Source organism: Crocuta crocuta, unplaced genomic scaffold, assembly GCF_008692635.1.
Source record: "Crocuta crocuta isolate KB4526 unplaced genomic scaffold, BGI_CrCroc_1.0 scaffold116, whole genome shotgun sequence".
NCBI lineage: Eukaryota > Metazoa > Chordata > Mammalia > Carnivora > Hyaenidae > Crocuta > Crocuta crocuta.
The window spans coordinates 2,157,512-2,168,650 of NW_027531562.1; the positions used below are offsets into that span (position 1 = coordinate 2,157,512).

Below are 11,139 nucleotides of genomic sequence, written 5' to 3' on the forward strand. Positions count from 1 at the left end.
TAATAAACAGAATTGGTTGGATAAACCACAGTGAGGCGATGTGAAATGTAAATGCTTCATGTAGCTGGGTTCTTTGTATCAGAACCAAACTCCTCCTCACCTTACAATCCAGGGATACAAGAAAACCACTCCTAAAAGCAGTGAGGCTGGCCCCAAAAGTCCATCGTATATGAGGGTCTAAAGAACCTCCAGAAAGAGTGAAGGCTGATAATAGGAGTCCAGGGTGAGGGGCCAGGGTCTGGGGGTCTGTCCCTCAGATTCACTATTCTGGGATGATTCAGGTATAAATTCTAGCCAGATTAGAAGTGGGTGAGATACAAATAAAAAGTTAAAACAAAGAATTACCTCACTTATAAGGTTTTCCTGAGACCCTGAGAACCCATGGCAACACTGTTTTGTGGCACTAGTTGTGCAGAAGGAAAACATGAGAACACAAGGGGGTGTAGAAGTTATTTTTGAAATAGCCCCTGTGTGAGCAGAGGCATCTTATGTGGAGTAAATGGAGAGTCAGGAAATATTATGTTCTTACGCTTGTTGCAGCTCTTTTGTACATTCATTCATTCAGAAATTATTTCCTGAGGTCACGTGTTGTGACAGGTAGTTGGGATACAACAGTGAACACAACAGATGAAGTCTTATTCTTTGGAAGTTTTATCCTACTGGGAGAAGACAGAAAACAAATAAATTGTGTGATAGAGATGGTTGCTGTGAAAAAAATCAAAGCAGGATAAAGGGGATGTGGCTTTGGAGAAACACAAGTTGTTTTCCTATTTTAAATGTGTTTATAAATCAGCAAAAGTCCATTTGATTAATTTTAGTAGTTGTGATAGTAGAGGAACATTTCATAATGATAATGGGATCAATTCCTCAAGAAGACACAGCAATCCTAAATGTATACATATCTAACACAGAGTTTCACAACACACAAAGCAAAAACTGTTGGAACTGAAAGAACTCCACAATTAGAGCTGGAGATTTCATCAGTCCCTTCTCAGTAAGTGATGGTAGAGGCACAAAGACTCAGTAAGGATATACGTGATTGGAACAACATTGTCATTAACATTTATAGAACACTCCAGCCAACAACTGCACATTCTTTTCCTATGGTATGAAATTGTACCACAAGAAAACTATGAAAAAAAATGCAAAGATACCTAGAAAATCTCCCAAATATTTGGAAACTAAAAAAAAAACATGTAAGTAATTCATATAACTAAAAAAGTAAAAGGGAAAGAAAATAGTTTGAACTAAATGAAAATATAAACACGACATCAAAATTTGTGAGGTACAGCGAAAGCAGCTAAAACTTCTATTAGAAAAGAAGAAAAGTCCAAAATTAATAATCCAAATTTCCACTAAATAAAACTACAGAAAGAAGAGCAACTCAAATAGAAGGAAGGAAATAATAAAGAGCAACAATCAGTTACATAGAAATGAACAAGCAATGGGAAAAAAATGAAACAAAAAAGTGTTTTCTTGGTAAAAGAACAATAAAATTTATGAAATTCTATCCAGATAGATCAAGAAAAGAAGAGAAAACACAAATTATCAACATCAGGAAAGAGGGGACTTCATTTACAGATACTGGATAGATTAAAGAAAAATAATGTAATATTATAAAACACTTTATGCTGCTGCTTTAGGACAGAATTAGTATTTTTCTTGAAAAAATAGAAGTACTACAAGTTATATTTCTCTGAAACTACTCAGTGTAGTCTCCATCATTTATATATAATAATTGTAACCTTTGACCAAAATAATTCCATTTTACGGAGAAAACTAGGGGAAAGGGGTCAGTGAATAATGTGAACAGTCAGGTCATGAATTCATATAAAACAACTTTCTGAGTTGCTAATATCGTCTATACAACTTCTCAATGTGGCAAAAACGAACATGTTCATGAACACGACCCAAAGATATCATCTTTCTATAGTATATAGAAATAAGAAGCAAAGGTAGAAGTTAAAATTAATTAATTAGTAATACTTTAGTATTAAATCTTATTTAGAAATGATCATGCTATCCAATGATTTTCCATTAATTAACCCAATCTAATACTAATCCATGGGGGCGCCTGGGTAGCTTGGTCAGTTAAATGTCTAGTGCTTCATTTTGGCTCAGATCATGATCTATAAGCCTGCTTGGGATTCTCTCTCTCCTTCCCTCTCTGTCCCTTCCTCCTTCCCTCCCTTTCTCAAAATAAATAAATTTTAAAAATACTAATCCAAGATTTTAAGTTACTTAGATCTTAGAAATCTATCTTCAGGTTGGCACACTACAAAACATAATTATTAACAAAATAAAGTTGATCAGAAGAAGGATCAATTTGGTCAAACAGAAATTTACATTTTTTATAAGCAACCATTAAGTAGAAGTAATGCTAACTTATTTGATCAGTAAACCTCTAAATGTTTAGAAAAATATACCCAAGTATTAGAAAAATGTGCATTTATATTACATACATCACTGATAAATCACAGAAAAGATAGCTGTTTTTACTAAACCAAATTATTAAACTAGTCTAGTTTGCCACAAAGATTTACCTAAATTATGAGAACTTGAATTCTTAAAATGTTTCTGAGCAGGTTCTTTTAAAATATTTTTTAAATCTAGCACTCTTTAAATCTTAGAAGTTCCATTTTCTTATTTCCTGAGAATTATAGAAATATTGTATTTATAGAAACACTTATCTCATAAGCTAATCAGAACAGGGCTCCTTTAACTTTGGAGATTTTATAATCTAATTTATTAATACCACCTAAATTTAGAAAAACAGTACACATTCATACAATGAGAGGAAAGACCTTTCTGAATTACAGACACACATTCACAAAGAGATAGAGTTTACTGCTTTAGTTCCAAAATTTCAGTTATCAGTCAAGAGTAAGCACAGAAGCACAAAAAATTTACTGGTTCAGATTATCAGAGAGCTCTTTTCCTTCCTGGTGGAACAACGCAACACTCTTAATTGATCTGAGTCCAAACAGATGAAGTGGAAAACAAAACTCACAAGCTGGTCTCTATGTTGTCTCTCACCAACAGAGACTAGATCTTTACAAATCTTTAATCCATGCACACAGCTCACCAGTCAGACAGTAATACTATATTCCCAATCATTGTTACCAACTGTAGGCAATGACTTACTGCTGTAAACAAAACAAAGACAAACCAAAATTGTTAGACAACAATATTGAAGTCTGAAAAAACAGAGACTCAGCAAAGTTATACTGTCATTTTGAGAGCAGATATACATATACATATACATATACACAGATAATATGTATATATACACAGATATACAGATATATAGATATATAGATATTAGCCCTAAGTAACCCACCAGATACACTTATATAGTAAAAAGTGTACCTGGTTTTGTTAGGAGAATTCATTGGGCACCTAAGTAGAAGACCTAGAAACTGTTAAGAGACAATGTAAAATTTTAAAATACATCAAAATGAGGGGTATCTCGGTGGCTCAGTTGGTTAAATGACTGACTTCAGCTCAGGCCAGGATCTCACAGTTTGTGAGTTCAAGCCCCACATCAGGCTCTGTGTGGACAGCTCAGACCCTGTAGCCTGCTTCAGATTCTGTGTCTCCCTCTCTCTGTGTCTCACCTGCTCATTGATTCTCTCTCTCTCTCAAAAATAAATAAATATGTACAGTGGTGGATGGGGGGTTTTTAAATCCTGCCATTTAAAGGAATGTTCTACATTAGAGTTTTAATGACTGGAATGTGTTACAAAGAGCTCATCCTTAGAACTAATTTGTGTGCAAGACCAGCCAATTGAATAACTTGGCCTATTCAGACACTAGCAGAATGGCAGAATTCAAAGATGAACTCAGGAAGTGCCATCCAGATGACACTCTGGACCCATCCCACCACGTTGTGGTGAAGAGTTTGCCAGAAGCTCCTTTTTCAGTCCTTGTGAAGAGTTTAACTTTAAAACAAAAAAGTGCCCGTATTTGGCAGGTGTCCTGCCTGCATATGTTACAAGCCTGCAGTATCGAGAAGACCCAGATGGTGACACTGTTCAACATGAGGTCTGAGGTAACTGGTTCTTAAAATACCTGGAGCACAGAACCGCATCCAGAAATGATAGCTGGGAAAAAGAAAGAAAGTGAGATTTTGGAAGGATATTTTTTTTAAAAAAAGGTAAAATGTCATGCCTTTCATACAGATATAAAATGAACATGTATTAAAGATATTAAAGTGTATTAATCAATGAAGGTAGATGTTGTAATCCTTTCAAAGGAGGAATTAAACATCACAAATTTGTACGAAGTAAGTGGATATTGAAATGAATGTGCAAACGGAAACAAAACTAACTTCTTCCTCAGTGGTAGAAAGAAGTCAATTGAACCTCTGCTGGTCAGGACAGATTCTGCAGGTCTGTAAACAAGAATTACTTTGCACTGCTATCAGTTATCTACAATTTACAGAGTTTCCATGAAATTGGAATCAGGTAACCCTGTAGAGTATTCTCACAAATCTAAACAATGAAGTTGTCCACGTGGGCACAAATTTTTCCCAGAAAGGGACATCACTCCCCTGAAACCAGAAGACAGGAAATGGAGATGCGTGTGTATTTAGGTAAATTCGCAGTAAGGAAAAGAAATTAAGGAAGCTCATCTCTGATAGCCTCTCTTGCTGGTTTGTTTGTTCAGTAAAGCAGAACATGAGGTTATCTGCCACAAATAAAAGGAACTGGTTGCTGTGAAAGGAATTCATATATAAAAATATCTCACATCAGCCTTACCACAGTGAGTTTCTCATTTCGTTTAAAGTAGGCTGTAAAACACAGATAAGTCATCTGGAAGATACACCAGAACATCCTTTCAATGCGTTGGCACAGGCTAATCCTCTGGACACTGTAAGAAGTTAGGTCTAGGAATCTATCACTAAGCAAGTTTGGGAAACAGTGCTCTAGCATGTTTTACTTTATCGGGTTCACTAGCAAAGACCTGAAAAAATAAAACCCAGGACTGGTGAGTTTTGAAAGACCCTTGGAATTCTTTCGAGGTGAGACTGGAAGCATTGAGAAGTCCTGGGCAGTCAATGAGAGCAACATGAGGGAAGGGAGTAGAGCCATAAAAGGGAGGGAGGAGCGAAGGAAGGGTCCAGGTGGGGAACTCCCACCAAGCTTCAGCTGATGCAGTGTGTCTGATGGAAAAGAAAGGAGACAGGAGGCAAGAAAGAAGGGTGCTGATAAGCCTAAAGCAGATCTGTGAAGGCTGAGCTCTCACCATAGAGAGAAAAGAAGAACAATTAAATCAGTACCTTAAGGGGAGGGCTCTGGCACTGGTATTTAAAAAGCTATTTGTGGTTTACAACCTGCAGCCGAGGCTGATAACCTCTGTCCCCCAGGTGGTGTTCACCAAGTAAAGCTGATCACTGATGCACGGTTCTAAATGATTTCTCTGCTCCCTACTCAAGAGGATGTGAGGATTTGGGTTGAGTTTCTCCTTTTTAATTAGAGAAAAATTCCTGAAGAGGAAATAACTTGTGGTTTTTTCCTATTTCAATTATATCATATCACTGAATGTTCTCTTTCTGTGAAGAAAAAAGAAAAAGAATAGGTAGACATTCCTCTTATCAGTGTGTACTATTCTATTGTTGCAGTGTAACAAGAATTCAGAAATGTGGCTGTAAATGGCAGGCTTGAAGTCTTTTACTCTCTTCATTCAAAGAGCATGACCTAGTAATTCTACAAGTAGTACCGTGGAAAGAGCAATGGGCTCAGCCTCAGAAGACAGAAGAGCCAGTTCCAGTATAGCCCAGAGAAATCACTACACACTTACCTCCGCTTGTTTTCTTTTCAGAAAAATGAAGTGCTATACCTCTTTGAATCTAAAATGCTACTGAATATAAGATACACCATAGTTTTATATACCACTAAAAAAGGAAAGATCATTGTTTTATTCAACTGCTGATACACACAGTTGGAATCATTATGACAACAGTTTTGGTAATAAATTTCAACTGTTCTAGAATATAAAAATAAAACTTATTTTTTTCTTCTAAAAAAATGCACTGAGCCGAGAAAAATCCTTGTGTTTAATTTTTTATAAGAAAAATCCTTTAAATCAATCTCTCCTAAAGTTAATTGGTTAACAACACCTACTGAAACTATTCTTTTTTTTTCTTAAATGTTTTATTTATTTCTGAGAGAGAGAGACAGCGTGAACAGGGGGGGACCAGAGAGAGAGGGAGACACAGAATCCGAAACAGGCTCCAGACCCCGAGCTGGCAGCACAGGGCCTGACATGGGGCTCGACATGGGGCTCGACATGGGGCTCGACCCCACGAATCGTGAAATCATGACCTGAGCCAAAGTCAGACACTTAACCGACTGAGCCACCCAGGTGCCCCGAAACTATTCTTAATAGTCAAATCTTAAGATACAAAAGCCACCTGCCTTCTAACTTTTCTATAGAACTTCCAAAAGATGTGATGAGGAACACTATCTCCCCCTAAGAAAGCGATTGGAGATTTACTTACACATGCCTAACCACTGAGAAGAGCAAGAATTGTTTTTGTCAAAATGTAAATATGGGATCTTAATGATGTTTTTCATTTAACAGAAGCCAATAGTGTTAATGTTGCAAATTTGTATTGTGAAGACAAGAGAGTGATTACAAACGTCTAGATGAACTAGATAAGTGTGTTCAGTTAGTGAGGTATGCAATGTAGATAGGAAAAGGCACAGGGGAAGAAGAAAAAGGGGAACTGAAAACCGTAGGGGAACACAAGGATTTGGAGGGAAAAAAGACAACTGTGTAAAAGAAACGTGAGAATAGATTAAGGAAATCGAGTTAAATTTGAATGCCTCTAGCATATAATCTACTGGATGAGGCTTTCAATAAATGGATAGCCTGACAGAAAACAACATTCAGAAAATATCCAGAAAAAACACATCAACCTGTATTCAAACAGGGATGAGGCTGGGTGGAGCTAATTCTCTTAATCCAACTGATTCTACACAAGAATCCTTGCAGCTGAAGAATTAGCAGACTGTGAGGGACCGGTGCCTAGAGACCCAGCCCTCAGGACCAACATTAAGTGGTTCCAGAAGTCTCTTAGCAGTCAGGAAACAAAAACACAGCTTTAATTTGGCCTAAGAAAGGTAACTTGTTAGCACACTTAAATTATGAAAAGGGTAGAATGATCCAAAGACTCAGACAACATCAACACTCTTCATTTCTTTTTCCAGTCTTATTCTCTCAATTTTCTTCCTGAGGGCATAGAATTTGGACACCCGGGGCCTGGGGTTTAGATCCTTACAGCTCATGAACCAAAGATTAAAAACAAACCCACAAACAAACCACCAGACCCTCTACCTGGACAATGTTCATCATGGTACTCTACACTCTAAAATCACGAAGTAAAAGATTTCTGGGAAACCATAATGGAGGATCAGGCTGATGACCTTCCCTAAACCCCCTGGTTCAGTCAGACATTACACATCTTAAGCTGAGATGCAATAGGAAGTAAACGCCCCACAAATGAAGACTGCAAGATCAAAAAAATGGAACCAGGATTTAGTTAGGCTGTTATATCTAAATTTTTAAGAAACATGGAGGAAAGAGAGATGAGTTAAACAACACCATCAGTAAGAAATGAGCCAAATGCAAGAATTGTGACTCTCCACAAGGTAAATATCCCGTTTCGCCAATAAGCCAAAGGCATGAAGGGAAACAGGGGAAGTCTTAGGGGATAATAGAGACCCAGAGGCATAGCAACCAAATATAATCTGGGACAGGGTCTCCTTTGGGTACATAGGACAAACCAACTCTAAAATGCATTTTCGAAAGAAAGACCTTTAAACGTAGAGCGGATATTAGATAATATTAAGGAATTACCTTAACTTTTCGAGGTGTGATAATTNGACTCTAAAGAGAAGTTTAAATGGGAAATGTTCTCTAAAAGTGTGAAGCCGGCCTAGCCCTACCCGGCCCTCCGCACCACGGCGGCCTCACGGTCCGCTCGCCCCCAGCTCGCCCGGCCCTCGAGGCGCCGAGCGCTCAGGGGCTTTCTTCGTGCTCGCCCCTCCCGACATGCTCCGCGGGGCCAGAGCGACCGCCACAGGGCCCACGGTCCAGGGCCTGGGTCCCGCGAACAGCCCCTTACCCAGGGTGCTCCGGGCGCGGCGCTCATTTGCATGTCCCACCCGGCAGGTAAACTAGACAGGTCTTTCACGGCCTAGCCAGCATAGGACCAAACGTGCGAGCCTCGTGAGTGGCTCCCTGTCTTCACATTGTTTCCAAACGTTCCGAGGTCGTCGGGAAGGCGCACAGATCGGTCACCCTAGGTAAGAGAGGAAGGATGATGCCGTGCCTTATATAAGTGGTGGACAAAATCAGTAGCGTGCTCGCTTCGGCAGCACATATACTAAAATTGGAACGATACAGAGAAGATTAGCATGGCCCCTGCGCAAGGATGACACGCAAATTCGTGAAGCGTTCCATATTTTGCACATTTCCCGGTGAACCGGTACTGTGAGGATTACCTCCAAAGCTACAAGGTGCAACACTGGGTAATAAAATTGTGACAGTTCACTAGAAAAACATTCTTGCAAAGCAGTGTAAACGAAGCTGGCTTACACCTGAAAATCTACGTACAAACACGTCGTTTTTATATGCGACGGAAACAAGATGTCAACTTGCATTTCTTTATAGACCTAAAAATTCTGAAATCGGCCTATGTATGTATGGTCTAGTCTCCCTCAAGAATACAAATTCCAAAAGGCCCAAGGGTATTGGCTCCGGTGGATAGTAGAAGACTAGAACATAAATTGGTCCATGAATTCTTACTAAAGGAAGTAAGCAACATTTAGTGCACATTTCTTGCGCCAACGTTGTGACATTCTTCCCTCGTTTTAGACCTAACTCCATATACCCTCTGTCGCTGAGAGGTGCACTAAGGCAGGGACTGTTACCAAGGGGTGGTTACACCGGATGAGATCAACGTTGGCTGCGGCCTGTGGATCCTAGATCTCCAGGACCAAGAGAACTGGTTAGAAGCAGCAAGCTGGGATCTGATGTCACACATCTTTCTGAGACCGCTTTGTATACCTCTTTAAACAGCACCAGGTGTCTAAGGAGTATTCAGAAATGCCTGTTTATCTAAGTCAGACGGATTCTTTGATGGGAACTTTAATTAAGAGGAAAGTTAATTGTCCAAACCAAAGGCAGGTTTTAACCAACGAGAAGTATTAGGATTGCAGGTACCAGGATTAACTAGATAATAGTAAGGTGGTCGTGGGCGCCCTTGGGGAGATGTAGGAAGACGATCAAGGTCAGGTCTCCCCTCCAACCACAGACGATTCGGTGGAGGGGCAGAACCTCCTACCGGAATGCTCAAACTCCGAGCCGACCTCCTTCCCCATATCCCATTTTGTGCTAATTCTCAAAACTGCGCAAAATATGGAACGCTTCACGAATTTGCGTGTCATCCTTGCGCAGGGGCCATGCTAATCTTCTCTGTATCGTTCCAATTTTAGTATATGTGCTGCCGAAGCGAGCACGCTACTGATTTTGTCCACCACTTATATAAGGCACGGCATCATCCTTCCTCTCTTACCTAGGGTGACCGATCTGTGCGCCTTCCCGGCGACCTCGGAACGTTTGGAAACAATGTGAAGACAGGGAGCCACTCACGAGGCTCGCACGTTTGGTCCTATGCTGGCTAGGCCGTGAAAGACCTGTCGAGTTTACCTGCCGGGTGGGACATGCAAATGAGCGCCGCGCCCGGAGCACCCTGGGTAAGGGGCTGTTCGCGGGACCCAGGCCCTGGACCGTGGGCCCTGTGGCGGTCGCTCTGGCCCCGCGGAGCATGTCGGGAGGGGCGAGCACGAAGAAAGCCCCTGAGCGCTCGGCGCCTCGAGGGCCGGGCGAGCTGGGGGCGAGCGGACCGTGAGGCCGCCGTGGTCGGGAGGGGGGCCGGGCCGGCGTGACTCCCGTCTCCCTGAGAGCCTGCTAATTGACCGACCTGATGGGCTACCTAGGCACTGAGTCGAGCACGGGTCCTCCCAGCAAAGTACGGTAACTTGTCACCGATATTTCACCTGTGAAATAGGGCCTTGTTCCAAACTCCAGAAGGCTTTGTTGAAATGAGCCCAGCGTCCAGCCCAGGGGGAGATTACCGCCAACGATCTGACCACTCACTTCGGCACACGCAGAACCATACTCTACGTTGCCCTGGGCTCGGTGAGAACCAGCACGTGTCTTGGGCCCTAGTGCATTCTGCGCAAGCGCCAGTGGGAACGGGGAAGGAGGTGCCGAGGAGGCCGGAAGGGTGGCCACGCCCTTCACAGGTGCCTTCCTCCTGGGCCATTTTGCAGCCAGGCCTCCAACCCGCTGGAACGTTGAAGAATGCGGTTACGCGCACCTGTGTCACCTCAGAGGTGGATTCGAGGAATCACACTAGTAGAACTGAACTGGAGAATCATCCTTGTACTTCCTTATACTTCAGCGCACCCTAACCGGAGCCCTTTTATGACAAACAAGCACGGTAGAGCTTCTTGCAGGGAATACTGGAATGTTAGCGTTAACTATTTTGATTTTAACTACGGCAGAAACCATACTGCTCAAGTCACCGCCTCGTGTATTGTGAAACGAGGGCCAAAGGTCTTGAAATGAGGGCCTCTGGTTTTGAAATGGTTACAGTACTCCATATATTGAAGTAAAGTGAAGGGCAGGGGTTTGCCTGCATTGCGTTAAAATGGCATCCTTAATAAGGAATATGGCATATTTATATATAGTAAGTGGAGTTTTGCTGCTTTTTTTTTCTGCCGATGGTCCTTCCTCCGAAGATATGACACAATATTTTGAAGTAAAAACATGAGAAAGATGAGTAATTTTGAGAAGTTTTTAAATTGGTACCCAATTTTATGATGTACAAAAAGAAAGTAGTGTGAAACCATATGAAAGTTTCTGGTATTGCTGAGACAATAATAGAGAAGAAACAGAAAGCCTACAGACATTATTGGTAAACCTATTTTTCCCTTTGTCTATTATAATTCTTTTCTTTCACAGCTTTTGAAAAGTAATAAAAACACTGTTCTTTCCCCTTCAAAAAAGTGAGGCAAGAATGACATGCCTATTGAGTTAAATTGCCCAATTACAAATAAAATATGC

General features: G+C 41.0%; 2 non-coding genes across 2 annotated transcripts; one reads left to right on the plus strand and one right to left on the minus strand.

Annotated features, from left to right (window-relative positions):
• The first annotated feature begins 8,368 nt into the window (after positions 1-8,368).
• Positions 8,369-8,475, plus strand: LOC144238841 (U6 spliceosomal RNA). The gene has a single exon (XR_013337225.1). It is a non-coding gene; the product is annotated as a U6 spliceosomal RNA (small nuclear RNA).
• A 945-nt stretch (positions 8,476-9,420) lies between these two features.
• LOC144238842 (U6 spliceosomal RNA) lies at positions 9,421-9,527 on the minus strand. Its single transcript, XR_013337226.1, has one exon. It is a non-coding gene; the product is annotated as a U6 spliceosomal RNA (small nuclear RNA).
• Between the last annotated feature and the right edge of the window lie 1,612 nt (positions 9,528-11,139).